This window comes from Vombatus ursinus, unplaced genomic scaffold (assembly GCF_900497805.2).
Source record: "Vombatus ursinus unplaced genomic scaffold, bare-nosed wombat genome assembly UNPS02011431.1, whole genome shotgun sequence".
Taxonomy (NCBI): Eukaryota; Metazoa; Chordata; class Mammalia; order Diprotodontia; family Vombatidae; genus Vombatus; species Vombatus ursinus.
The window spans coordinates 2,819,559-2,846,780 of record NW_020951209.1 but is presented as its reverse complement, the minus strand read 5'-3'; the positions used below and the strand labels follow the sequence as shown (position 1 = coordinate 2,846,780).

Below are 27,222 nucleotides of genomic sequence, written 5' to 3'. Positions count from 1 at the left end.
TTGGAGAAATAAAAAGAGGGCAGTTCACATAGTAGCTACATAGCATCCTACCTGGGGATGAGAACCAGTGAATTATTCACAGTGTGGGTCATACGGGAAGGGAACTGCTTATTTAGCAGACCTCAAAGTATGTTTACCTTCCGGGAGGAGGCTAAACCACATAGTGATACTATGAGTCTTAGGGAGACTGTGTAGGGCTCTGTGGGAAAGAGAGACTCAGCAGTATCTCAAAAGGGCTGCCTGATAGCAACCCCAAGTTCAGTTCCATTCCATGGACAGCTGATGCGCTTTATTTATTTTCTGTTTCTTATGTATGAGCTCCAGTTAATCTTCTGTACCTTATACACGCTTTCTCTATCAGTGAAATAAAGGCTGTCCCAGATTTAATATCTACACTGTACCTTGAATGCTAGCCTAGGAACTGAGGAACTTTTGGTTCACATACAGGGAAATCTAGAGAAGAGTAACCATTAAGTGTATTAGGAGATTTTCCTGAAGTAACTCCAAGTTGGGGCAATGAGCCAAAGAAACAAAAGTGGAACCACTTGGGGTCAGCCCCCAAGACTGGACCACAAAGGAAAGAAGAGCTGGAAGACATCTGACAGGAGTAGCACTGAAACACTGAAACAAGTTTGAGGTGGTAGCTGAGTTTGTTAAGAAGGATATTTCTAAAGTAAAGCGGGGTTGAGGGTGGGGGGAGAAACCTATACACACAACACCCCCCAAATTTCTCCCCAAAAAGATAATGGGATACTTCCACTGCCCCCACCAACCCCCCTAGTGCCTTATTAGTCCAGGTTCTTTGGTGATACCTGGGGTACAAATGCCATCAAAAAAGTAAAACTAAATTCTAAATCTTAACAATTAAAAATCATTCTTAGTGTATCATACCAGAGTACTCAGCATTTTCTACAGCCACTATGTATGTGTGTATATATAGAAAAATGTCACAGAAAAGAAATAAACCTTTCTGGAAAAAAATTAAAATAAATATAAAAAATTAAAATAAAAAAAGTTATTTTAAGTAATATATTGTTGGTCTAGCTGTGAAATGGTCCAATAATTCTCAAAAGAAACTCAGAATTGTGCTAAAAATAAGACTAAAATGTCCATGCTCTTTGACCCAGAAATCCAACTGCTAGGCATATACCCCAAGAAGTTCAAATCCAGAAAAGTACCATATAGATCCAAATATTCATAGAAATTTTTTGTGGTAACAACCACAAAAAAAAAACAAAAACAAAAACAGAAACTAAGTAGATGTTCATTGACTGGGGAATAACTGAACAAAGTATGTACATCAATGTAATGGAATATTATTGTACCATAAGCAACAATATAAAGAATTCAGAGAAAAGCATGGGGAACCTTTCTATTTGAACCAACATAGAGTGAAGTCAACAATACCAGGAAAACAATATACACAATGACTAAATAATGTCAACAGAATGAACAGACAAACAAAAACCCAAAACAACACGCTGTGTAATTATAATAGCCAAAACTAGTCCCAAAGGAATTATGAGAAAATTATCTTTCTTCCTGTCTTTAGATGTAGACCACTGTATACATGTCATCTATTTTTCTTTTCTTTTTCATTCTGTATCAAGGTCTGGCTCACTTAGTGACAGAATAGAGGAGAAGCTATATCAGGAACTGGTGAAATATATATATATATATATTTTTTAAATCAATGAAAATTTTTAATTGTTTTTAAGAAGCTGATTTTAAGAATTAGGAGCACAGTTGGTTTAAGGGGACTCCAAACTAAACCAACTGGTCTAAACTACTTTTAAAAATCAAAGGAAAACCAGCACACCGAGCTGTCTAACACGACATAGTGGACTTTGGCTTTTACTTCATTAGCTTGTAAGTAGGCCAAAAAAAAAAAAAAAGTATCAATCTGTTCTTCATCTCCAGGGTAAAGTACAGGGCTCTTTGACTACAGCGCACCTTCCTAAATGACTCATCTCTAACAACAGTTAAAACAAACGAACTGTGGGTTTAAGGTGGTTGTTGTTGTTTGTCCTTCCTTCCCGAAGAGGACCGTGACATCAGGAAGGTGATGCCACGACTTGCAAATGAATTGGATTTCAGTGAGGCAGGGCTGTGCAAATTCTCATCCTCTCATTCTCTCCCCTGGAGACATCAGGACGACTAGAGACGGCCCCAGATACAGAGGGAGACCTTGGCCTTTTTTTCATGCTCAAGGTGAGGCGCCATTGGTATACTGTGATACAGAAGAAATTAGAAAACTCAAAGGATAATTAAGGTAACACCTTATTCCAATTTCTTAACCAGGATTACAAAAGTGACATGAGATCTAAAGAGAATTTGTACTGGTCTAGACTTGGGCAATGATAAAGACAACAGCTCTTCAAAACATCATCATTTAAGAGCTGTAAGGGACCTAAGAGATATAGAATTTATAGCATGAAGAAACCTTAAAGATCATTTAGTCCAACCTAATCATTTCAGAGGTGAGGAAACTGAGGCTCAGAAATGACTTGACCAAGGTCATTCAGCTAATAAGTCCCAGACTGGCTAGAACATACCATAGGTCTTCTGATTTCAAATCCGGTGCGGCTACCACTCCCTTCTCTCCTCACCATCCTGCCCGTGTAACCTGTTATCCTCCCAAACATGCAATCACACACCCCAACTCAGACACCTGTGAATTGTTCTTTCCTCATTCACCGGCCTATCTCTTCTTGCAGCTGTAGAAATTCAGAGATAGCATGGCTGATTCCATTTCCCAAGAGTCTTTCAGCAACAGCAACTCTGCTTGGTCTTCCTGTCTCCAAAGCAGTGGTTGCTTCCTGAACCACTTAAAATAAGTTTTTTATTGATGTCTTTTGTTTTTGACATCACACTCATTTCCAGATAAATACCCCATCAAATCCCAACTTGTAACGAAGAAAAACAGTTAAGTAAAACTGAATAAAAAAATCCTGACAGGCAGTGTATGCCATATTTATTCCTCATCTATAGGACCTCACTTTTAGCTAAAGATGTATGGGGAGTTAGAATAGGACAGCTGGTGGAATCCTCTCTTGTCTATGTAAATGAAAGGGTATGAAGACAATCCTCCCTCCACAGCCCAAAAGCCCCCACAAAAAAAACAAAACAGTTTTGTTTCACCTTTCTACCCTCTCCCATTTCCAAGTCTTTCTTCATGCTATCCTAGAACACAATAATCTATCCCTTCCATCTATGCCAGGTGGAATTCTCTTCCTTCAAAGTCCAACAGAGGTTGGTTCTGTTGTTGAGTTGTTTCAGTTGTCTCTGATTTTCTGTGACCCTATTTGGGGTTTTCTTGACAAAAATACTGAAATGTTTTACCATTTTCTTCTCCAGCTCATTTTACAGATAAGGAACTGAGGCAAACAGGATTAAGTGACGCCCACAGTCACAAAGCAATTAAGTGTAGGAGGTCAAATTGGAACTCAGGTTCTCCTGACTCCAAGCCTGGTGCTCTATCCATTGGGCCACTTAGCTGCCCTAGCAACTGAGGTTGGATCTCATTCAATCCAAAGCAATTCAACAAGAATCCACTATTTGTATAATACTGTGATAGATTCTAGAGGTACAAAGATAAGACAAGATAAATTTCTCGTCCTCAAAGGGAGGAGAAAGGAAGATGGAATATATTTGCAACTGAGGGAGAAAGCAGTGACAACTAGAGGTATCTGGAACGGTTCTTATAGGAGGTAGTACCTGACCAGAGGCTTGAAAGAAGCTAGAAATTCCAAAAGGAAGAGGTAAGAAGAGAGTTTGTTCCAAACATGCTAGACAGTCTGTGCAAAGGCAAAGAAACAAGTGATGGGAATACCAAGTTGGAAAAATGGCAAGTAGGAATTTGACTAAAACTGGTAGAACCATTCGTTCAGTCTTCCCAGGCCAATCAACAAGCATTTATTAATGTGCCTACTATGTGCCAGGCACTGTGCTGAGCAATGTGAACAAGAATGCGAAGAATTGAAATAACCTCTCCTTAGATGTGTCATAGTATTTTCTATGGCTCTCTCCTTTGCACTTGCTAACAAGAATCGTTTGTATTTTAGGAATCCCCTCCACCAGTGCTGATCATTAGCTTTTCAGTAACTTTTCATCTTAGAGAGCCGTCTGATCATCATTATGTGACTCGCCCATGGAAACAGATATTATAAGCAGAAGCAGCACTTCAACACAGGTTTTGCTTACGAGGAAGGTTGGCCCTCCACCATCAAGGACATTTACTATATTATAAACTGCCTCAAGACACAGACTGTGTCTGATTTCATCTTTGTATCCTGTACCACCTGAGACAGCGGCTGAACATAGCAAGTGCTTGATAAATATTTGTTGAATTGAATCAAGTTAAATTGGAAAGAATCAAGTTTGCACTGTCTATTCTGTTTGAAAAGGACCCAAAAGAGTTTGGGGTGAACAAAAATCAGTCAACATTCATAAGCTACAATTCTGTGCAGAGCACTGTGCTAGATAAATAAGTCAGGATGCCTTACATCAAACATGTAATTTTATACACAATAGGACAATAGAATAAGATTGGATTTGGATTTGGAATCAGAAGACTTGGGTTTAAATCCCAGTTCTAAGATTTACTACTCATGTAACTTTGGGCATGTCACTTTAAGTCTGAGTCATTTCCTCATCTGTAAAATAAGGACATTAGCCTAGATAAGGCCTATGGTCCTATCGAACCCTAAATCAATAATTCCGCAACATATTTCCTATCCCTCTCCCCACAAAGCTCTCTGGCTTTACACAGTCTGGGTTTAATGTCAGAGGTTCTCTGGCTCATTTTGACCCCAGTTTCCTTTGGGAAACTCAGAATATAGGTCTTCGTAGACGTGGAAAAGGGGGCTCCCAGTGTAAGTCTTGAAGTAGAGGTTAGCCTTTATTTTACCCCCCAGACAGAAAGAAGAAAACACAAGGGCTTAGAAGAGCCCATAAATAATCAATACAATTCTCTTCCTTCTCCAATAAATCCCACCATCCCCCCCCAGGGACCTATATAATTATCCAGGCTCATAGTGCCACCCTGTGGTTTGGACTGTCTCAGAACAGAAACAACAATGTTGGAGCTATGGCAAAGGCAACCTCAAGACATTCAGGTGATTGACTCAGGCCTTTGGATTCAGGCTATTGCCCAATGGTTTATACTCCACAAAAAAGAAAATGAACTTGGGGTTGTAGGAGAGGCAACTCCCTTTCCTATTGGATGGATACCATCCAAATACCTCCCAACAGTAGTCAAAGGTGAACCAAGTCTTTGCCCTTCAATATCATGGTTGCAGGGCCATGTATGTGCACAGTACCCTTCTCTCCAAAAGTATGTGTTGCTATCCAGAAATGATTCCTTCTCTCTCTGGAAGACTAGGTTTAGGAGGTCTAAAACTTTGGGATCTGAACCTGTGCAGCAATGCAGCATTATGCAAGAAATTCCGTACTACTCTTTCCAGTAAACTGGATCCTGGAAAATTCCTCTAGAAGGTTAGGTGGGGTTCCAAAACTCCTATCCCTTTGCTACATGGTTCCCCTCTTCAGAGTTGTAATATCTTGGACTAAGAGGTTATGCTATTGCCTCTCCAGGAACAATTCAGGGTCTAGGAACACTCCTGGGGACAAGTCACTTAAAGGCCACCACCACCTCTTGCAAACATGTCTTGGGACACATAGCTAACAGATAAACTCCTGGAAGGAGTTTACTTTAGGAAGGTACAGACTGATAGGCAAGATCTTCAGCTTGACAATACCCAGGATTAAGAACAAAGAGTCAGTACTATATCATGAAAATTAAGTAAAAAATAACAACCATGATAAATATTTAAATAAAAAATGGAAAGAAAGTGCCCTCCCCCCCAGATTTGGAGAAAGTGGATCTGGGTTTAAACCCTGGTTCTGCCACTGATATCTGCAGGATGCTGGGAAAGTTATAACTTCTCCAGGCTTTCAGTTTCCTCATCAGTAAAATGAGGAGACTGACTTGAGAAAAATTTCCCAAATTACTACTTAGTAAGATAATGAAAAAAAAATCCTGAAAAAACACCTCATACCCATCAAGGTATTAATGTTCAGCCTTCATTTTTTTTTTAAGGCAATTAGGGTTAAGTGACTTGCCTAGGGTCACACCGCTAGTAAGTGTCAAGTGTTTGTGCTGAGGTCATATTTGAACTCAGGTCCTCCTGACTTCAGGGCCGGTGCTCTATCCACTGCGCCACCTAGTTGCCCCTTCAGCCTTCATTCTTGAAGAAGACCAATGATATCAGGGGGATGATGTCTTGATTTGCAAATGAATTGGATTTAAGTGAGGAAGAGCTGTGCAAAGTCATCAGCCTCACTCTCATCATCAGAGTCCAGTGGCAAGACATAAGTCAAGGTGACTGGCGATGATCTTGGGTGCAATGGGAGACCCTGGCCTTTTTAAGCTAAGGTCTTTCCAAGGTCTCAGTTTGTCTGAGGCAATGCCCATTCAGTAGTTAAAAGCTAGGTAAAAATTGAGGCAAAAGATGGCCTAGTTTGCCTTCATAAAAAGAATCAATCTTGGGAGGAAAAGACCCTCAGAGTTTCTGGCCAGAACAGAAATACTAGTAACAGGGTAAATGTCTAGCAACTGGCTCTGGGTGGAGAACTTGCATTCATGACACACTTTTAAATTTAATCTGCATTATCAACATTTTCCTCATCACTTTCTTCCAGGGGTGGGGAACCTGCAGCCAAGGTCACATGTGGCCTTCCAGGTCCTAGGGTGGGGCCTCTTGAGTCCAAGTTTTACAGAACAAATCCTTTTATTAAGGGGAGTTGTGCTGTGAAGTTTGGATTCAGTCAAAGGGTGGCACTTGAGGACCTAGAGGGCCACATGTGGCCTTGAGGCTGCAGGTTCCTCACCCCTGGAAATCAACGAAACAATAATCAAGCCCTGATTTGTTGGGTCTGCTGATTTCTGAGGTGTAACTACTTATAACTGAAAATTTAACAAATGGGCCAATTGAAACTGGTTCCAGCAGCCTCTGCCTTAACCTAGGGAAGAAGGAAATGACAAACCACTCCAGTATCTTTGCCAAGAAAACCTCCTGGACCTATGGTCCATGGCATCACCAAGAATCAGACACAACCAATGATAACAACGACATCAACTCATAACCCTAAAAGAATCCCCTCCCTTCTACGACATACCTATAAACAGTCTTCTTGCTTCTGCTTAAAGACTTTCTGAGGCAGTTCATTCACTTCTACATATAATTAAATGTTAGCAAGTTTTTCCTAACATCAAAGCCAAATTTGCCTCTTTACAACTTGCTCCTGGTTCTGCCCTCTGGAGCCCAACAGAGAAATCATTATTGTCCCTATTTTAAGATGGCATAGAGGTAGCAAATATCTGAGTGGGGGCTTCAGTTCAGCTACTTTAAAACCAAGAGCAAGGTTAACACAATGCTAATGACTGTAAACGACCAGAAGGGCTGCAGACGCTTCTTTGAATCCCTTACAATGTTTATCCCACACATAGTGTCCCCTATTTCTTGATTTTGATAAGTTACTTTCAAAAAGAGAAATGGGAATTTGTTCAGAAAATATAGGACATACATCCCTTACAATTTCAGAATAATCCCTTACAATTTCAGCTGGCTTATTTTTATGAAAAAATTAAAAGGTCCTTTCTGTAACAAAAGTTTCCATTAATTCCATTCATAATCCTTTTGACTAAAGAGGTCTATAAAAGCTGTTTATTTTTTTTTTCTGGCAATTGGATATCATTCTTCCTAAACACTCAGTACACAGAAATTCCCCAAACATACATCTCTTTAAACTAATGCATTTTCCAACATTACAATCAGACTTCTGTTAAGACTGCCACTAACAGTCATCTTGAAGCTCCAATCTCAACTGAATCAACAGTGGTTTGGTTCTTTTTATTTCAAGATTTTTGATGGCTTATGGGGGAGAGAGGTTAAAGGTTTTCCTGTACAAGATCTCTAATGCTGATGATAAAAAAGGTATCAAATCAAACAAATATTTACATTATTGATGACTTGGACTCATTCACAGAATCAAAAATGAAAGCAATTGCTATGATCACCTACTATAAAGTAAAATAGTTTCACTGACACTGATAATTTAAACCTTTGTAGCAGTAAAATCAAATAGTGGTGCAAGAGTTGTTTTAAAGGAGCATCCCATCAATAAAAACAATTAAAATCATATTCAACAAAAATTTGACAACATGCCAGATGTTGGGACATACAAATCAATAAAATCACAACTATTTACTAAGCACTTTGTCACAGTGGAGAGACAGTCAGCCAGCCTCAGTCAGAACTGGGATCAAATCCCACCTCTGAAACATTTTACACACACACACACACACACACACACACACACACACACACACCTATACACATGTGTGTACGTGTATATATGTGTGTTATGTGTATGTATATATATGTGTATATATATACATATGTATGTAGCCAGATGGTGCAATGGATATATAGGTAGGTGGTGGTGCAATGCTGGGCTTAGAAGCAGAAAAACTCAACCTCATGAGTTCAAATCTGGTCTCAGACACTAGCTGTGTGACCCTGGGCAAGTCACTTGACCCTATACGTCTCAGTTTCCTCATTTATAAAAATGAGCTAGAGAAGAAAATGGCAAACTACTCCAGAATCTACCAAGAAAAACCCAAAATGAAATTACAAAAAATTGGACATAATTGAACAACAAAATATGTGTATCTATAATATTGTAATATTACGTGTAATATCATGTGTAAAAATATGTGTAATCTATAATAAATATATTGAAATTATTATAATCTTATTTATACACACAAAATAAGCAGGGTAAATTCATTCTCTTCTCTGAGGTCAAGATCCTTATAATTACACAATATTCTGTTTTTGTTCTTTCCATTTACATTGTGGTAATTATTGTGCATATTTTGTTGGTCTGACTATTTTGCTTTTCATCAATTCCTATGCCCTCCCATGCTTTGTGGCATTCTTCATATCTAACCACTCAGTAATATTCCATTCCATTCATATGCCATAATTTGTTGGGCTATTTACCAACTGATGGGCATCTGTTTATTTCTAGTTTCTTAAATAGTGTCTTTGGGCAAGTCACTTAACTTCTCAGTAGTAATTCAGGCAAATCTCTAAGACTTTAAGTTATTGAAAATGTCAGATCTACAAGGCTAGAGAACTTTCTCACCATGGCTTCCCTAAGCTGAAGAGACCACAGGTCTAGGGTTGTTTGTTTTGTTTTGTTTTGGGGGGTGTCTTTTTTTAAATACAAGGCAACTCTGAGCGGGGAGGGGAGTAGATCAGAAAAGACATCATTTAGGAGATAATGTCCCAAGCTGAGCTTGGAAGGAAGACCATTCTAGGCTTGGGGAATAAACTGTGCAAAGGAAGAGTTTGGGAAAGAGTTAGCAGGCCATTTTGGCTGGAATATGAAGTCCATGGGCTAGGAATTGGACCTGGAATTTCACTGATCTAGGGAACTCCCAAATGGGGAAAATCCCTCTTGCCTGTGCAGACCTTCTCTTCTACTTACAGTCTGAGACAGTTACCTAGAGCACTTCAAGGTTAATTGATCTACCCAGGGTCACAAAGTCAGGATCTGGACTAAGTTCTTCTTGACTGAGGCTAACTCTGTCCACTACCCCACTCTGCCACTGTATAAATACTTTTTAAAAATATATTTTGCATTTGTTTAGGGCTGTTTCTTCTGACAAAAATCTAAGATTACCAAGGTGAAGAGTCATTTGGCTTTTGTGTTTGTATTGACAGTACCCAGCAGTACCTGGAACATGACAGGTGCCTAATAAATGCTGCCTCAAAGGAGATTATGAAGAGGATTAATATGAAACAAGTCACAGGTTCACAGGATAGTAGACTTGAAGCCAAAAGGGACATTAGGCACATTAGTCCAACTCTCTTCCTACCCTCATTTTACAGATTAGAAAACTGAGGACCTGAGAGGTTAAATAACTTGCTCAATGTCACAAATGCTATGACTGAGGCTGGATTTGAATCCATCTCCTCGGACTTTATGTCTATCTTTACTTCAGACTCACCATATCCAGAGATTCATCCTCTTTGCCTCCAAACCTGCCCAACCCCTGAATGTCTCTGTTTCTTATTAAGCCACCACTATCCTTTTCAATCATCCAGGTTCATAACCTTAGAATCCTCCTCAAGTCTTCACTCCCTCTCCTCTCATAGAGCCAGCCATTAGGCTGATCCCATTGATTGTCCCGTCAATTTGTCTCTACAACATCTCATATAGGTCCTGTTCTCTTCACCAGCACAGGTCAATAAAATTCAAGTTCTAATGAACCCCCTGCCGGAAGTACTGCAACAGTCTCCCATTCTCCCTCCTTTCAGCATCAGGCCTTCCTCAATCCATCCATCCTCCACAGACTACCCAAACAATATATTCCTAAGATACAAGCTTAACCGGGTCATTTTCCCGGGTCAAAACTTTGAGAGACTTCCTATTGCCTCTGAGATAAAATACAAATTCCTCAGCCTGGCATTTAAGGCCCTATACAATCTGGCTCCAATCTACCTTTCTAGCCTTATTTCACAAGAGCTCTGCATTGTAGTCAAACAGACAACTAACTGTTCTCCAAACCTGACATGTCATCTCCTGTCTCTGTGTATTCACTCAAGTCTCAGAATGCCCAGAATGTGAGCTTTCTCTCTCCCTCCATTCTCTCCGTCTTTCTTTCCCTACCCCTCCTCCACCTCCCTCTGTCTCTCTATCTCTCTCCTTCCTCCTCTACCTCTCCCTCCCCCTCCTCTATCTTTCTCTGAATCCTTATCTTCCTTTCAGGGCTCTGTTCAGATGCCACCTCCACTGTGAGGCCTTCCCTGAACCCCTTCATGTTTTAGTGTTCTAAAACTCTCCTCAAATGACCTTGCATTTACTTACCTGTGTACAGGTGGAATCCTACCAGTAAAAAGAATCTGAGCTCCTTGAGGGAAGGGAAAAGAAAATAAGCATTTATTAAGTACCCACTTTGTGCCAGGCACTGTGCTAAGGGCTTTGCAATTTATGATCTCATTTATTATTTATTATCTAATTTGATCCTCAAAATAATCCTGGTAAAGTAGGTGCTATTATTATCCCCATTTTACAAATGAGGTAGACAGAAGTTAAGTAACCTGCTCAGGGTCACACAGCTAAGTAAGTGTCTGAGGCTGGATTTGAACTCGGGTCTTCCTGACTCCAGGACCAGGACTGTATCTATTGAACCCATCACCTAGCTGACAGAACAGATGATTAGTTTTTTTCTTTGTATTCCCACAGTCCCACGGTACCTTGAACAAAGTGAGTAGTTAACTAACATTCGCTGAAGTCTAAGTACATGAAGAAATATAATATTTGGAAATAATTTAACAATGAGTTCATTTCTATCATGGATTTATAGGTACCATTCCTTATAAAATGAAGGATTAGGAATTGCCTGAGTGTCAAGTTGCTTTCTGCAAACTTCTTTGACCCAGAAACCTCAGAAAAGGCCATTATGTACCAGATACAGAGTAGCTAAAGAGAAAACCACAAGATAAGCAGATGGAAATAATTTGTAAGACAGAAGTACCACACAAGGTAAAAACCTCACAAAATAACAAGAGACAACTGTAATACTTCCATCTCTTCCCTATCCCCAGCCTCCAAACCATGCAGCATGGTGGGCTCCACCAAGGCCAGCAACCTCAAAAGTCTATGATTTAGGGTCCAGCTGTGGAGATCCCCTTCTAGTACTCCCATAGCAGTAACTCCGGCTGGATGCCACCACAACCCACAGGAGGCATGGATTCATGTGGAAATAAAAAGGGAGAGCAACTAAATTACGATAATAAATAATAACAAAAGCCATCCGGGAGGAAAGATCATGCCCAAAGGAAAGGACTGGTAACCCAGCTGGCACCAGTCCCCTCCCTCTGATGTTTACTCTGGGCAGAGACCTAGACCAGATCCCCAAATCCCACAATGTTGAAAGAGGCTGAAGACCCCTAGTCTCAGGATATCTGTGCAGCAATGGATGGAGGAAGAGTCAAAGGGTAAACCAAAAACTCTCTGCAGTTTGGCTTCCAATCTCAATCACCAGAAGCTGCTTCCTCCAAAGTTACAACGATCTCTGAATTGCCAGATCTAATGGCTTCTTCTCAGTCCTCATCCTTCTTGACTTCTCGGCGATCTTTGCCACTGTCAATCACCTTCTTCTGGATCTTTCTTCTCTCTTAAGTTTTCCTCATTCTCTTTTACCTCTCCTGGTCCTCCTCCTGCCCATCTGAGCTCTTCCTGTTCAGTCTCCTTTGCTGGATCTTTATCCAGTTCACACTGATGTACTCTGGATGTCCTCGAAGGGTCTGCAATGGACCCTCTTGTTTACTCTCTCTAAACCATCAACTGTCTCACTTAGTAGTCACATCAGCTCCCAATGATTCAACTATCATCATTCAATCATCGCTCTGCGACATGATTCTCCTATCTATTCATACAGCCATAACCTTTCTCCTGATCTCGAGTCGATATCTCACAGACATCTTAAACTGAATATAGCCAAAATTGAACTCATTATCTTCTCCACCCCACTCCCTCCAACTCTGTCCTCTTCCAAACTTGCCTATTACTATCAAGAGTACCACCATCCCCCCAATCACCTAGGTTCACAACCTAGAGCTGTCCTCTACTTGTCAAGATCACTCAACACCCAAATCCAATCTCTCGCCAAGTCCTGTTAATTCTATCTCCGCAACATCTCTCTTGTACATCCCCTTCTCTCCTCTGACACAATTTCACCCTGGTGCAGGTCCTCATCACTTCACACCTGGACTATAAATTGCAGTAGCCTTCAATCTGGTCTCCCTGCTGCCAGTCTCTCCTCACTCCAGTCCATCTGCCACTATGCCATCAAAATGATCTTCCTAAAACACACTGAGCACTCTCGCTCTCTCTTTCTCTCTCTAAGTTCCAATGCTCCCTATCATCTGTTTGATGTTAAAAGTCCTTCATCACATAGTTCCTTCCTACCTTTCTAGTCTTACACTTTACCATCCTCCCCATATTCTGCACTAGTCTCCCTACTGTTCCTTGTACAAGACACTCCCTCCTATTGGTATATTTTCCTGGATTCTTCCCTCACTCCCACCCCACATTGGAATTCTCTCCCTCTTTATCACTGTCTCCTGGTCTCCCTTGACTTTCTTAAAGTCCATCTAAAATCCCACCTTCTACAAGAAACCTTTACCAATCCTTTTTTTTCTTGGGGGGGGGGGGTGCAGCAATTGGGGTTAAGTGATTTGCCCATGGTCACACAACTAGGAAATATTATGTGTCTGAGGCCAGATTTGAACTCAGGTCCTCCTGACTCCAGGGCCGGTGCTCTAGCCACTGCACCACCTAGCTGCCCCCCCATTCTTAATATTATTGTCTTCCTTCTAAGATTACCTCCATTCGATCCTGTCTATATCGTGCTGGTACAAAGTTGCTTAGGAGCAGGTCTTTTTTTTCCTTTTTTTTAAATATCCTCAGTGCCTGGCACATAGTAGGTACTTAATAACAGCTTGTTGATATGACTTGACTTACATATATGTCTAACATTTAGAACATTGGTAAATAGTAAATTTAATGAATACCTGCTAATTGATTGCTTGATTACTCTAATAAAAATCTTGAAGAGATCGTAAAGTAGCCATGGTTCATTAGTTGAAAATATTTTGTCTGCTGTACTTTTTTTCAGTAATAATAACACCTAATATTTTTCCACACTTGGCATTCTCTCCTCTTTCAGATACCTTAAGAATATATTCCTCAATACCCTCAACATTTTGCCTCCATACAGACCAATACGTGTATTGGTCTAGTCTAAATGTAATTTCCATCTTTTTCTTTGCTTTCCCATGCAGAGGATGTTAAGAGTCCAAATGTGGTTCTACTATCACCGATGGAGAAAGTAATTAGTTATAAAAATAATTATTAAAACTTTTTCATTTTTCTGTCTGCTTCCCTAATAATGCTATCCTGACATATCTTGGAGATGACCTGGATTAACTGAGTCTCCTGTCACATGTCAGTAAACTTTTCCCTTTCACTGTCTGATGAGGTAACACTGCTCATAATCTTCCACATATAGTTATTCATAATATTTTACCAATGAGTTTTTATCCTAAATTATTCTTGCCCTTGGCTGACAACTCTCTCTGCTTAGTAAGAAGATGTAAGTGTTTGCTGATTAAGGCATTTAATTTACATTAATTAAACTTCCTTATGAAATAGTGATAGTCTGTCAATGCCTGTTCATTTATCCGTCTCCCATTCTTCAGTAACAGTCACTCATTTAAATAGGTCAGGTTGGAGATACCTCAACTGCATACCATAGTTTCTCATTTTTATTCTTTCTCCTAATTTAGTATTTTTTCTTCTTTTCTCTAACAGGTTGTCTTTCCTACATACATTTATCCCTTCCACATCACATCTGTCCCCATCACGGGTTTTTTTTTGTTGGGTTTTTTTTTTTGTTTGTTTTTTAATATGAGGCAAAAGTGACTTGCCCAGAGTCATACAGCTAGTGACTGTTATGTGTCTGAGGCCGGATTTGAACTCAACTCCTCCTGACTACAGGGCCAGTGCTCTATCCACTGCGCTACCTAGCTGCCCCCATCATGGTTTTGATATATTGCGGGTCGGCATAAGAAATTAAATGGGAATTTTGGGGAAGTTTTGCAGAAGCTGCAGATGATACACAAAGGCCAGCAGATGGCACAGAAAAAGTCTAGAAACTCAAAAATGCATAAAATATATGTATAGTATTATATGTATATGTGTATATGTATGTATACACACACACACACACACACACATTTTAATACCATAATAATTCAGACTTCTTCTATGGTATGAAGGGAGTGCCCAAAATTTTAACAAGGATTTACCAGATCTCTGGGTATAGCGTCTAACAGCCCTGCCCCCCTCAAAATGTGGAAGAGATAACTGTATAGACAGCTGACTCAGAAATTACTCCATTAGTAATCAGTAATCTTGTAGTGTTACTGGATACTCATCATGCCTAACACTTCCTGATTCTTCTTGAAGAAATCATTTTATATAATATACACACATATAATGTATAAACATATATATATAATGCATATATACCAATGCATGTGTGTATATATATATAAATCATTATATATGTGTATGTGTGTGTGTGTGTGTGTATATATATATATATATATATAAAAATATATGGAGGAAGTTTCTGTATATAGTCTCTAAGCCTCTGGTCTCTTGTATCACATGACACAGGATCAAAGAATCTCGTTTCCTATTCCTTAACCAGGGTGCATAACATATTTTCATCATTCTCCCCATGCCCACACAAGTATACTAAGTACAAAGGCATAAGTTGATTTAACTTTTAAAGTCTTATAAAGTTCTTCATTCTATCTCTTCATCCTCCATCGCCTATGCTGATGTCCCAGCTGAAATTATCTTCATGGTGATCACTTTGAAAAAGTGAATAATAAGCATTTAGCATGAGATGACCAAGTGTTTCAGACAAAGATATTTCTTGTTGCATTTGGATGCATGATAAAGCCAACTCCCCTTTCCAAGAGGAAATGAGCCACCCCTTCATTTAGCTACAGATTCTCTGAAAAGTCTTGTCCTCTAGGGCTTCATTACATCAAACATTTGGCCTTGGGTTCTCAATAAAACACATAAGCATTTAGGCGCTTTCCACATGTCAAGCACTGAAGATACAAAGACAAAGTGGGGAAAAGGAAAAAAAAAAGTTTGCCCTCAAAGCTTACATTCTAAGGGAAGAGACAACCAGTATGTAAATAGATATGTACAAGAGACATATAAAGTACAAACCAGGTAACCTTAGAGGAAAAAACACTGGGGGTTAAGGGGCGGGGAACCAGAAAAGGCCTCTTGCATAAAGTGGCAGTTGAGTTGTTTCTTGAAGGAAACCAGAGAGGAGAGCTAAAAAAGCAGAGGTGAAGAGAAAAAGCATTCCATGAATGGGGAGCAGATAATGCCAAGGCACACTGTGTGTGAGGAACATCAAATAAACCACCATGAATGAACTGTATGGTGGAGTGCAAGGAGCGGAGAAAGATGCAAGAAGCCCCAAGTTAAGGAGGGATTGAGTTGCAAAGAGCCCAACAGGTCAAAATAAGAGTTTATCTTTGATCTCAGAGGTAACATGAAGCATTCAGGGGGAGTGAAATGACCAAACCTGATCATTGGGAAAATCTCTTTGGTAGCTATGTAAAGGCCTGATTGGAGTGGGGAGAGACTTGAAGCAGAGGGGCCAATTCAGAGGCTATTGCAATAGCCCTCAAAGGAAAAATTTCAAGTATGGTCCTGTCAACAGATTTCCATCTGCTTGCCAAGGACCAGGTTGGCTAAGTACCCAGCAGCTCATCCTCCAAGCAGGTTGGTCACTTAGTGAAGAATTCTTTGAACATGGAAAACTCACGAAACAAAACAAAACAAAAAGAAAGAAAAGAAAAAGGTCTCTGTCCTAAGGAATCTTTTTTTGTTTCTGCTTTGATGCAGTAGTGAAAAGGGGACAGAGGCTGTTAAAAATTACACTATTTTTAGGTGGCCTGTAAACATTAACTTCTCTGTTAAGTTCCAGATGTGACCATACTCTTCCATGGCAGGCATTTCCCAACCTGCCACCACGGCTCTTAGACCCTCCTACTGGACCTCCAGAGACTGTGCTATGGAAATCCTGTCCTGGTGCTGGGCCATACCGATTAGTAACACCTCACTCTATCCCAATTACTCCACTCACTTTGTCACCGTGTTTCCCCAGACCAAAACTCCCTTTCCTCGCCATCATTCACCTAGATACAGCCTTCTCTATTAGAATGTAATCTCCTTGAGAAGTAACTGTCTCACTTCTGTATTTGTATTTGCAAGGTGCACAGCACATGGTAAGTACTTAATTGATGCCCATTCATTCATTCATTCATTCACAGTACACTAAATCTGGGATGCTTGTCCATTCAACAAGAATTTTATTCAGCACCTACTATGTGCCTCGCCCTATGCTAAGGGCTGGAGATTTGGCAACAATGGCCCTCTGGACCTTCCAGGAACAAGACAACATCTTCTCTTCAGATATTTTCTCTGACTGTCCCCTATGCCTGGAACATTCTCCCTCCTCCTCTCCATCTACTGACCTCTCTGGTGGAATTCCCTTAGGTCCCAATCAAAATGCTATCTTTTCCTGGAAGCCTTCCTCAACCCCTCTTAATTCTAGTTCTTTCCCTCCATCAAACATTTCCTATTTACCTTGTGTATCACTTGCTTTCTACATATTTGTTTGCATGTTGTCTGTCCCATTAGATTGTGAGCTCCCTGAAGGCACTGGCACATAGTAAATTAATAATGTTAATTGATTGACTGAGATACAAAGTAAGGCAAAAGACAGTCTCAGCTCCCAAGGAACATATGGTGACTAACTACTGAGCTCAAATCAATCATCATTTTTCCTCTAACTGAAGCCTATAATCAACATTAGCTGTTCTGGCTACCATGTTATATTGTTGACTCATGTTGAACTTTTTTCCTCCCCTTGTTCATGATCTTTCAAAGATCACTGACAATTGTTGGGACATTCATTACATGCAACAGTTCCTTCAGCATCCTGGATGTGAAGTTCTCCATACACAAATGCAAATTTGACTATGTAAAGAACTCTGAAAGAAATCTGTATTACAAAAAAAAAAAAAAATCTGTTAACTTTACTATATAGTACTTGGCTACTACTTCCCCCACCAAAAACAAAAACAAAAACAAACCCAAGTGAACTTGGGCACAGAGCTTCACAGTTCTACCAGATAAAGGACTTGGCTTGAGGTCTCCTGCATCCAGAGGGAACTTTGCCCCCTCTGCCTACCCAACTGCCCATTGGCTCCTGGGTATCTTCCCTCAGTCACTGCTCTGGTCTGTTACAAGCGCCCCCACGTGTTTGTTGCCTGTCCTCACCTGTCCGGCTCTCACGTGTCTCCATCCCCCACCTCTCAGGCCAGGCTCCTGGCTCCCAGCCAGAGCTGTCCCTTCTGTCTCTGGCCCCTCCACCCCATGTGTCCTTGAATGGTGTGCTGGCCCCCCTTCCAGCCTTCCTCCCCTCCCCACATCTAGGGAAAATTCAAATTACCTAGAGAATCAATTTATATATAGGTCCAGTCTACTTCTGCAAAGCAAGATTCATCTGTAGTTCATCTGGGCTTGGGTGTCTTAAATTCATAAAAGGTAGCTAGGGGCTATCTTACAATCTCCTTATTTACTTATGTAATATAATAGATTTGAAGTTTAGTGTTTTTCTCTTTAACATATTTACCTATTCCTGCATAGTTCTGATTCGGTTACCATTAACAAGTGTTCAAGTTAACGGAAAGAGGAGGCTGTCCAGAAACATGCTCAGTGAAAAGAAAGTAACATGGGATTGAGTCTGTCCCACATAATCAAATAAGTAGAAAACAAGAGCTGATTATAATCTTTACATTATAAAGAGTCTTTTTGCCTAGTTCCCTCCATCTGTTTAATATAATCATAGGAAGTCAGAACAGAAGAGATGAAAAACAATCTTGTCATTTTATAGATCTTTCTTAAAATGCCATTTTTCTCTTGTGCTTGACTTTTCAAACTCTTTTTCTGGGTGTTTTTATCTCAATTTTGTTATATTGGTTTATAGTTTTATTATCAAAAACTTTTCACTCAAACCCAAGCATGTATACACTAAAACTTCTATTTCTGTATGCCAGATGGTCTCCAATAAGGTAAATTAGAAAAAAAATTTACCAGATAGTTCAGGAAAATGTGGTTCCCCCCCCAAAATTACACTTTACCAAGACCATCCCATATTACACACCTGCTCAGCTCAATTAAATTCTCAGCATAAGCAATTTTTAAAAAATTGGAGGAAAACAGGAGAGGAAGATATCACAACAGCAAAACAAACCCAAAACACCAGTTCTGGCTCTACTCCCAGTCACTGACCAAGGCCAGCAACCACTTTGGGTCCTGTTCTTAAACCCTGACCTTGGCATCAACTCAAACTCAATACTGTAGTTAGACACAGTTTTAGAATTTAAGAGGTAGAAAAAAATGAAGGTCCAAGGAAGTAAGGTAAATGGTAAAGAAGGCTCCAAAGACTTTTCCCAGGTACTTCCAGGAAGATTTTGAAAGAACAAAGTCTCAAATTCCTGTTTTTACATAAGATAAATTTAATAGGCATTATTCCATCCTTTTTACCAGTTAGCCTCCATGTCTAGCCTCCACGTCTAAAATGCACTCCCTCCTGACCTCCAGCTTTTAGAATTCCTAAAATTCCTTCAAGTCTCAGGTCAGGCACGCCAAAAATTATCTTGTATTTACTTATCTGTTTCTGTTCAATCCCCCATCAGAATATAAACTCCCTGAGGGCAGGGTCTGTTTTGGTTTTGTCTAGGTATCTCCAGCATCTAGCACGATGATTTAATAGACTCTTAATAAGTGATTATTGAATTGAATTGAATCTTTACATCGAAGGACAAAGATCTGCCACAGTTCAGTCCAGGATGATTGAACTGTGAAACTTTACTCTTCTGTTCTCCCTCTGCCTACACAATAATAGTTTGTTGGAATAGCAATATTCCAATAGTTGGAACAGAAACACCCAAATAAAATATGTATATTTTCAAGATCAAAGACCATAATTCAACTTTTAGTTACTGTCCCATTGCCCACAGTTTGAAGATTTTTCTATATTACGTTAGTAAGATGATAGTAAGTTTAAGCTCTGGAATTTACACTGCTGGTATTTGGGTTGACTTTATCAATGTGCAGTAATCACTTTTTGCTTTATTTATATATGTATTTACTTATTTATTTTATTAACAGGAACAAGGACCTCGGTTTCAAATTATTTTTTGCCTTTTGAACTTATGGTCAATTCAGTAAGCACTGATTGACTTACCTGTAAACTCCATTTAGGGATTGTATTTTAAGCTTGCTGCAACTCAAAATTAAATGTAATAAAATTTAGAAAATACTAACATTCCATATAAACAGTCCTTCTACTTGATAACTTTCACGAGTTAGGAAAAAATGCTTTTACAAAAACATAAAAGAGTGTAGTCAACATCTCACCAAGTCTCTTTACAAAGAAATTTAATTATTTCTCATTGCCACTTTTGCCAATTACAAAGTCAGCAAGTTTTTCTTAATTACGACTACTTAAATTGTGCATCCACAGATTTCTTGGGGGATTAAAAAAAAACAGATCAACTGATGTGTAAATCTGGGTTTGTGTCATTTTGCTAATGGGGTTAATTCAGTTAGAACTTCAAAAAAAAGGAAAAAATAATTGTTTTCTTGACCTGAGATGAGGCACTGTTACACACTTTCAAGAAAAGGTTATATTTCTATGATACATACAATCAACCCTATAAATTCCAATACATAAACAGGCATTCTTCTCCCAGCATGTCCTCTCAGTCTAAGTGCCTCTAGAAAATGAAGTTCTACTAAAAAAAAAAAAATCAGTAAGACAAAATGTCTGACCGTTTTCTGAATGAGTTTTCTTCATTTTTAAGGGCAAAGTGAGAAATCACCACAAAGTGGCGGTGGGGATGAATCTTGGAGAAGCAAAAGGTTTCAAAGGTTATGTCCTGCATTTATAGCCCTTGGGCTCAAGAGAGCACAGTTGTAACCGGTGGCCCAGAGCTCTCTCCAAACCAGGTTGGTTATACAACAGGTTGTTCCCATGTTTCCTCCACTCCTATGAGATTTCTTTAAAAACTAAACTGGAGAGTCACATCTGATGAGTTCAAAACACAAAGATTAGCCCCTGGCAACTAAAAAAAATTAATGGAATTATACACTAACTCACAAATTTCTGTGTGACCAGGTTATAAATATATTTTTTTAAAAAGATTTTACATTAACCGTTCATCTTGTTACAACAAAATGTTTATCCTTTTTAAAGTACTCAGTTTTATTTTTCCAAAGATATTAACTTCCAATAAGAATAAACCAAACGCCTAAAACCAAATGCCTTTGTTTCTTCATTGGTTCGAAATATAAATACATTTACCTCTAGAATACAAACTTCTCTGCTTAGCATCTAAAGCTCTTCAAAACACCTGGTTCCAGGCTACTTTTCCAGAATTATTACCTTACTCCCTTTCAGGCAGTCTTTGCTCCAAGCCAAATTACCCATCTCCCATCTCCGGGTCTTTGCACGCACTGTCTGGCCCCTATGGCAGAAATGCACTCTCTTCATCTCCGCCTCAGAATCCCTCTCTTCCTTCAAAGTTTAACTTTAAATCTTTAAATGCCACCTCCTAGCGTTCACCTAACCTGATGTCCACAGCTGCTACTGCTGCGCCCCCCACCACCCCCATCCCAAGCAGTCTACCTTGATCCCTGCAGCAGCTATTGCCCCCCCCACATTACTTTGTGTTTACATTGTAAATATTTTGTATATTCTTTCCTGCCTACAAGGTTCGGCCCACCCCCCCAAGGAACGTGAGGAGCACGAGGGTGCTTGGCTTGTTTTTGGTCCAGGCGCCCCCCAGAGCCTAGCCGGGTGCCTGGCACACAGTAGGCCCTCATTCTAGGTTTGTTGATGGATTGGTTAAAGCTTAGTTTTGGGATGGGGGGGTACTGAGGAAGGAGGAAGCTCGGCCGATCTCAAAAGGGTTATAGAAATGTGAGTCACTGTTGATTGTTACATAAACTGCAACCAGATCAACAAGAAACTGGCCACCTGAACCCTCTGGTCCCTCTAAAGCGCGACCATCGGGACCACCTCTCCAGGATTAGAAATGTCACTGCCCTCCCTCCGAGCCTCATCCGCCAAACCCACGCGTGCCTCGCCCGTGGACCAGAGACGCGTTTGCAATAACACCGCTCCTCCCGGCAGCCAAAGCACGTTCTACGGGCAGGAGCGCGGGGCAAACAGGCGTGCCTGGAAATGAGCAGCGCCGCCCGAGCCGCCCCCCCGAGGGGCAGCGGCGCCTCCCGGCTGGACTGGAACAGTGGGCTCCGAGGGGACCGCGGGCGAGGGGCGGCGGCCCCCCGGCTCTTCCTCGCCCCACGCGCCAGGTCCTGCCCCAACTCCAGGAGCCGCTTCTCCCCTCGACCGAAGCACCCCGCGGACCCCCCGGCGAGGCCTACGGTTCCCTCCCGGTCCCGAGACCACCCCCAGCCCGACACCGCCACCCTCCTCCCCTTTAAAAGCGGGGGAGAGGGGGAGGGAAAAAGTGAATGAAAACCCCGAGAGAGCCGCGCCGCCCGCCCGCCCCGAGGTGTCCACGCTGCGCTGCGCTGCGCTGCGCTGCGCAGGCTGGGCCCGCGCGGCGAGCCGGGGCGCACGGCTACTCCTGGGGTCCCCCGCTTGGGGGGGGCCGTCCCTGGGCCGGTGCCCCCTGCGGCGCCTCCGCTCTCCCGTCGGTCGCCCGCTTTAAGAAAAAAAAAACAACCCAACCCAGCACCCCACTTACTTTTCCCCCACCTCTCTTTTGCGCTCCCCTCGCTCGCCGGGGAAGAAACGAAAGTTGTCACCCGCGTCCGTCTCCCGGGGGCTCTTCCCCTTCCGAGGAGCCGCCGCCGCCAACGCTGGCCCGGCTTCTCTCCTCCTCCTCCTCCTCCTCCCCTCTTCCTCCTCCTCCTCCTCCTCCTTCTCTTTTCTCTATTATCTTCTCCTCCGAGTCTTGGCGATTGGAGGGTTAGGAAGAGAGGAAATTTGCAAACTCTTCTTCTCCCACCCCCAACCTGCCTTGAGTTTTAAAAAAAAAGAAAGTCGAAAAGGATGAAAAACTTCGGGAGGAAAAGAGGAGACTTGTAGAGAAAGTGAAGGGGGGAAAATGAATAATAATAGTTTTTTTTTCTAAAATAATTAAATCTCCCTCCCCCCCAAAAAAGAGTGATAGACAGAAGTGGGGAAAAAGGCAGGGGGGAGGGGGAGGGTTAAGGGGGAAAAGAGAAAGAGTCGCTGGTCAGGAAACTTCAAGCTAGGATGAGGTCATTGGTTTAAAAATAAAGCGATGGCGTCATTTGAAACCAATCCCAGTGAATGAACTCAGCAGAGCCCCGGGGAAAGGAGGAGACAGGCGGAGGAAGAGACCGGAGTGGGAGAGATGGGAGCCTGGGCAAGGAGACAGCAGCTCCAGCTCCACCATCCCAGTGACCCGAACCCGGCTTTTATTAGGTCTAATGTTCCATGCTTAATAGTATAACAGTGTTTCTTCTCCTCTCTGTCATCTGTGCAAGGGATAGAATTACGTTCTCCCTCCTTGCATTCGGCTGATTCACAAGTAGGTTCCGAAGCGGCAGCTGGGAGGAGCCTGGCTGCACAATGAGGCGCTATTCAAATAAGTCGCTCCTCACGCCTTCCTCCTTTCTCCCTCTAGTTCCCGCCTCTTTCTTTTTTTCCCCTCCCTCCTCCCTCTCTTCCTCTCTCCTTCACTCCCTTTCTCCTTTCCTTCTCTCTATCCTGGCTCTTTACTTGCCCCATATGCTTTTCTCTCCCTTCTCTTTTCCCATAACAGATCTTTACAGAATGGATGTTCAACAGATTTCTCCCTACTTCATACTCCAACGTTTTCGAAGGGTGTTTTCAGTTGATTCATTAATGTAAAGGAAGTTTAAGAAAATACGTTGTACAACATTTGATAGCCAATTTTTTAAATCTATAAATCCAAAATGTAAGTTTCTAAAAAACAACAACACACAAACATGTTACTGTTTCCTGTTCGAATTTTCTTACGAGAGGACAAACCTGAACAAACTTCTCAAACCACTTGTTTGTAATGTAAGACCCCAAGCCAAGATTTCCCAAGTTACTGTGCTTTATGGAGCAAAGGTAAATAACATATTTTAAATTATCATAATTCAATAATTATACACCTGACACCATGAGTGCCTTTTAAATTAAACCAATGGTTTATAATCTCTGGAGCTGCAACATTTAACTGAGTCCACTGTACACACAAACTCCTCCAAAAAGTTCGATATAACATAGTTTTTTTTTATTAGAATTAAGTAAAAATAAATTTGTATTGACTTTTTGTTGCTTTTACAATTCTATGATGACCCTTGTATAACTAGAGACACGCTGGAGTGGCACAGACCCAGGGCTGAGAATCACTCAATCAGATAATCAGTGCTTTATTTCAATGTACTTTGAGCAAGAGCTGCTTTACTTAGGAGTATTCACATGGATATCAAATAACAAAGATGTGATTAACGACTGAAAAGCACACTGCGAGTGGAAATGCTCTGTGAGCTAGATTCTCTCAGTGCATTTAAAGTAATCCCGAGGAGTAAATTAGGCATTTTCTGGAAGGTGCAGTAATACTTTCGGACCACTAGAGTATCATTTAGTGTTTTAAGTGGAGTCCTAGGACATAAGGTGGATTCCAATCAAGCCAAACTTATTCCCAAAGAATTTAGACACTGGAAAAATCTGGCTCATATAACATTGTATTTGCCTTTACAATGTGCCTCAAACACATCTTTGTTATATGATATTCATAAGCATACTCCCTGAAGGACTTTTTTTTTTATGGGAAAAAGGATTGAGAAACTCACTAGGCTGAAAAAGGAGTAAACATGTTTGTTTTTATACCTTTAAACACACCATCTAAATGGTTATTATTAGTCCTTAACAACTGGAGGAACATCAAAACTATCTCTCCTAGGTGGTGGGGGTGTTATTATTTGTCGGTTCTCAGAGGACCTTAGGAAGGTGATGTCTTGCCTTGCAAGTAAATTGGAGTTAAGTGAAGGAGGGGCTGTGCAAAGTCACCAGCCTTAGCTTTCTTCCAGAGCCATCTGTGTCCAGTGGCAAGATATAGATCAAGAGGAGTGGAGATTTCTGGGGTGGAGTGGGAGAACTTGGCCTTTTTAAGCTAAGGTCTTTCCCAGGTCTCAGTTTGTCTGAGACAACTCCATTCAATGATTAAGGCTAGGTAAGAAAAGGAGGGGGTGGAGGGAAATAGCCTCATTTATCTAGTTTAAAAAAAAATCAATCTGGGAGGGAAAGACCCTCAGAGTTTCTGCCCAAAATGGAATTATACTCATTCTGAACCATCAAAACCCAAACAATGACCAAGTGAGACTTAGGCTAGGATTTATTATTGGCCAATCGGTGAGAGCCAGAGTGATTTGGGTTTAAGGCATGGTTCTTTGCTAGGTAGGAAGAGAAGAAAAGCTTAATTTAAAAGGGGGCAGGACTAGGGGAAGAGAGGAGGGAGATGGTCCAGTTGTCTGACATGTCTGTGGCCTCTGGTGGCCGGAAGATGTCACTATAGCCTCTTTGGCCTCACTTAAGCCAGGATAAGGGTATAATATTCATAGAGAGCCTTCTGGAGCTGTCAGATCTAAAGGCTGGTTCAGAATTTCTTCAGCACTGTTCATTTCTAAGCATCAGCACAAAGTGGTTGGAAAACAGATGTATTTTAAATCCATTAGATTAAAGAAGGAGGCAGTGGGCTGAAATCAGGAAACCTCATCTTCCTGAGTTCAAATTTGACCTCAGACACTTAACTAACTGTGTAATCCTGAACAAGTCACTTAACTCCATTTGCCTCAATTTCCTCATCTGTCAAATGATCTGGAGAACGAAATGACAAACCGCTCCAGTACCTTTACCAGGAAAACCCCAAATGGGGTCACAAAGAGTAGGACAGGACTGAACAGCAACAACAAAGGTTAAGGAAGGATCTATGGAGAAGGGGGATTTCAGATACAGAGATAGGTGTCAAGACCCTTCTCTGGCACATTCTGGCTGTGGGACCCCTAGGCAAGTCCGTGAAACTGTGTTCTCAGCAGCTCTGAGATTATATAGAAGTTGCAAAGCAAGTGCTGATAATAATAGCCAACATTTATGTAGTGCCTTCAAGGTTTGCAAAGCATGACCTAAATTTGCAAAGCATATTTCATATATGTGTGTATATATCTGTATCTAAATATATATATACATATATATAACCAAGATTACTGCCCTCTTGCAGAAGGAAACTAAGGGGTTAAGTCTTCAGTTAAGAAAGGGCTAAACGAGAACAGCTAGGTGGTGCCTCGGATAGAGCACCAGCCCTGAAGGCAGGAGGACCTGAGTTCAAATGTGACCTCAGACCAAACACTTGACACTTACTAGCTGTGTGGGAAGTCACTTAACCCCAATTGCCTACCAAAAAAAAAAAGGCTAAACAAATTATAGTACATGAATGTAATGGAATAATATTGTACCATAATAAATATATGTATATATGAACACACATACATATATGAATAAATATACATATTCACTTTTGAGTCTAACAATTCAATTAGGTAGGTGTTATTGTCCCCACTTTACCAATAAGAAAAATGAGGCTAAAAGAGATTGAATGACTTGTCCAGTATAGCACTTGAGCCATCCCATCACTTCCCTGTTCACTGTTCAACATCACTGTTGAAATCATAGGTCTGGTCCAGAAATGGAAGAAGACAAACACTTGACAGACTTAAGGTAGATGAACAGCATTCAAAGCTAGGGAAGCAGTATGTAGGAAAAAGCCAGGACAAATTAATGGCTCACTTTTCATAGGCTGTGGCCTGACTTTCCCACTTTAACTGGCTCATTCTTTGGAACGCTGAACCTTATATTTAATTCATTCAACAAATAATTAGAGCTGCTAGGGGGCAGCTAGGTGGCACAGTGGATACAATACTGGCCCTGAAGTCAGGAGGACCTGAGTTCAAATCTGGCCTTACTAGCTGTGTGACCATGGGCAAGTCATTTAACCCCATTGCCTAGTCAAAGAAAAAAAAAGAGAGAGAGAGAGTGAGAGAGATTCTATATAGCCAATGCCAAGAAATATAAGATGTAGGCCATGATTGTTGTAGTGGAAAGAATGCTAAATCTTAGAATGCTAAAGAGAGGACCTGTTTTTGAGTTCTGGCTTTGCCACTTGTTACCTGTTTAACCTTAGGAAAATCATTTAACGTCTCTTGTTTCAGTTTCCTTACCAGTAAAATGAGGGTGTCAGACTAGATTATCTCTTGGTTAGTTGTTGTCCTTTGTTTTCGAAGAGGACCAAAATGACATCACTGTGCTAGAGTCAAGTTACAGTGTATCTGACTGTGGCAGATCAGATCAATGCGAGCTCAGAATGTTCTACCACAGATCGGGCACAAATAGTCCATGTGGACATTTGG

General features: G+C 41.0%; 1 protein-coding gene across 4 annotated transcripts in view; it reads right to left on the bottom strand.

Moving 5' to 3' along the window:
• Positions 1-22,635, bottom strand: part of DUSP16 (dual specificity phosphatase 16) — a 100,817-nt gene extending 78,182 nt beyond the window's left edge. For 2 of the 4 annotated variants that reach the window (XM_027856446.1, XM_027856445.1), the window contains exon 1: positions 22,524-22,635. The gene's annotated coding sequence lies outside the window, so the exon portion shown is untranslated. The remainder of the gene's footprint in view (positions 1-22,523) is intronic. The other 2 variants (XM_027856448.1, XM_027856447.1) reach the window with 1 other exon arrangement.
• Between the last annotated feature and the right edge of the window lie 4,587 nt (positions 22,636-27,222).